This window comes from Montipora foliosa, chromosome 1, assembly GCF_036669935.1.
Source record: "Montipora foliosa isolate CH-2021 chromosome 1, ASM3666993v2, whole genome shotgun sequence".
NCBI lineage: Eukaryota > Metazoa > Cnidaria > Anthozoa > Scleractinia > Acroporidae > Montipora > Montipora foliosa.
In genome coordinates this window covers 11,075,674-11,078,173 of record NC_090869.1, presented here as the reverse complement: position 1 = coordinate 11,078,173, position 2,500 = coordinate 11,075,674, and the positions used below count along the sequence as shown (strand labels likewise).

At 43.1% G+C, this 2,500-nt stretch overlaps 2 protein-coding genes across 2 annotated transcripts in view; one reads left to right on the top strand and one right to left on the bottom strand.

Annotated features, from left to right (window-relative positions):
- LOC137983679 (uncharacterized) overlaps window positions 1-2,500 on the bottom strand; it is a 42,812-nt gene that overhangs the window by 22 nt on the left and 40,290 nt on the right. The window contains exon 5 of the transcript XR_011119012.1: window positions 1-279. This exon is cut by the window's left edge and continues 22 nt beyond it. The gene's annotated coding sequence lies outside the window, so the exon portion shown is untranslated. The remainder of the gene's footprint in view (window positions 280-2,500) is intronic.
- LOC137981585 (probable serine/threonine-protein kinase drkD) overlaps window positions 1-2,500 on the top strand; it is a 47,593-nt gene that overhangs the window by 8,944 nt on the left and 36,149 nt on the right. The gene's annotated exons all lie outside the window — the stretch shown is intronic.

The following is a 2,500-nucleotide window of genomic DNA, read 5'->3' as shown; positions in this document are numbered from 1 at the left end:
AATCCAGAATTCGGAAACCAGAAACCAGAAACCGGGATTATCCACAATTCGCAAGAACTACTGTACAACAACTTATCCAACGGATAAATTATTATCCACTGGATAACTCAATTGGTTTTGCTAGTGTTTATCTGCTGGATAGTGATTTATCTGGTGGATCCATCTTTTAAACAATCAAGACCAGGGGCATTTACAATTTGCACAGAATTTCTGGTTGGAATGGAGCTCTTGTATTGGTACAGGATTTTCCCGTTGTGGCCAAGCCGGAGTCTCTCACGGCTGGAAAAAAATAATAAAAAATCAAAATGGCGGCTGCATCTGTAGTATTGAAAGGCGGGAAAAGAGCCCGAAGTGAACCGGGTTTCGTTGAAATTCTCTTCCTATTTTGGTTTGAACATTTTTACTAAATGGTGGGTTGAACCAAATTATAGAAGAACTCTAACTAAACACAGGGAAGTCAAGAAGGGACATGGATTGACAAAACTGGAGAGGATTGAAATGGATTGAATTTGGGCAAATTTGAAAAACGTCGGCCCACCTTTTTTCAAATTTATATCAGTCTATATCCCCTTTAAAGCAATATCCAACTCACCATTTAGTAAAAATGTTCAAACCAACTTAGGATGCAAAATGTTAAAGTGTACTGCCACCGCGGTCCGCAGTCCCGTAGTCGCTGAATGAAAAGTGTTAAAGGATAAGCACTAAAATGAACTGCCACCGCGGTCCGCAGTCCCGTAGTCGTTAAATGCAAAATGTTTAAGTGTACTGCCACCGCGGTCCGCAGTCCCGTAGTCGTTGAATGAAAACTGTTAAAGGAAAAGCACTAAAATGAACTGCCACCGCGGTCCGCAGTCCCGTAGTCGTTAAATGCAAAATGTTAAAGTGAACTGCCACCGCGGTCCGCAGTCCCGTAGTCGTTAAATGCAAAATGTTTAAGTGTACTGCCACCGCGGTCCGCAGTCCCGTAGTCGTTGAATGAAAACTGTTAAAGGAAAAGCACTAAAATGAACTGCCACCGCGGTCCGCAGTCCCGTAGTCGTTAAATGCAAAATGTTTAAGTGTACTGCCACCGCGGTCCGCAGTCCCGTAGTCGCTGAATGAAAAGTGTTAAAGGACAAGCACTAAAATGAACTGCCACCGCGGTCCGCAGTCCCGTAGTCGTTAAATGCAAAATGTTAAAGTGAACTGCCATCGCGGTCCGCAGTCCCGTAGTCGTTAAATGCAAAATGTTAAAGTGAACTGCCACCGCGGTCCGCAGTCCCGTAGTCGTTAAATGCAAAATGTTAAAGTGTACTGCCACCACGGTCCGCAGTCCCGTAGTCGCTGAATGAAAAGTGTTAAAGGACAAGCACTAAAATGAACTGCCACCGCGGTCCGCAGTCCCGTAGTCGTTAAATGCAAAATGTTAAAGTGTACTGCCACCGCGGTCCGCAGTCCCGTAGTCGTTGAATGAAAACTGTTAAAGGAAAAGCACTAAAATGAACTGCCACCGCGGTCCGCAGTCCCGTAGTCGATGACAACCTCTCTTGTTTCCTTCTTTGGAAGGGAAGAAGAGAGACCCTGGGACGAGGTTAAGTCGATGAATGAAACCCTAACCCTAACCCTAACTGTTAAAGGGCAACCAGTAAAACGCACTGCCACCGCAAAATGAAAGCCAACATTTTACGAGAATGCTTAGGCCTAACCACTGAAGCGAGCAATTAAGCTTAATCAGTAAACGAGTGCTTTCTCACACGATCTCATGAAAAGTGTAGTTAACCGAACTGCAAAATGAAAGCTAAAATTTTACGAGAATGCTTAGGCCTAATCACTGAAGCGAGCGCTTAGGCTTAATCAGTAAACGAGTGCTTTCTTCTTCACACGATCTCATGAAAAGTGCAGTTAACTGAACCGCAAAATGAACGCTAAAATTTTACGAGAATGCTTAGGCCTAATCATTGAAGCGAGCGCTTAAGCTTAAAATTTCAGTAAAGGAGTGCTTTCTTCTTCAGACGATCGCGCTTAGGCTTAATCAGTAACGAGTGCTTTCTTCTTCATACGATCTCATGAAAAGTGTAGTTAACCGAACCGCAACGTGAAAGCTAAAATTTGGCGAGAGTGCTTAGGCCTAATCACTGAAACGGGCGCTTAGGCTTAATCATTAAACGAGTGCTTTCTTCTTCACATGATCTCATGAAAAGTGTAGTTAACTGAACCGCAAAATGAAAGCTAAATTTTACGAGAATGCTTAGGCCTAATCACTGAAGCGAGCTCTTAGGCTTAATCAGTAAACGAGTGCTTTCTTCTTCACACGCGCTTATGAAAAGTGTAGTTAACTGAACCGCAAAATGAAAGTTAAATTTTACGAGAATGCTTAGGCCTAATCACTGAAGCGAGCGCTTAGCTTAATCAGTAAAGGAGTGTTTTCTTGAAAAGTGTAGTTAACCCTAACCCTAACCCTAAAACCAAAATGAAAGCTAAAATTTTAGGAGAGTGCTTAGACCTAATCACTGAAACGAGC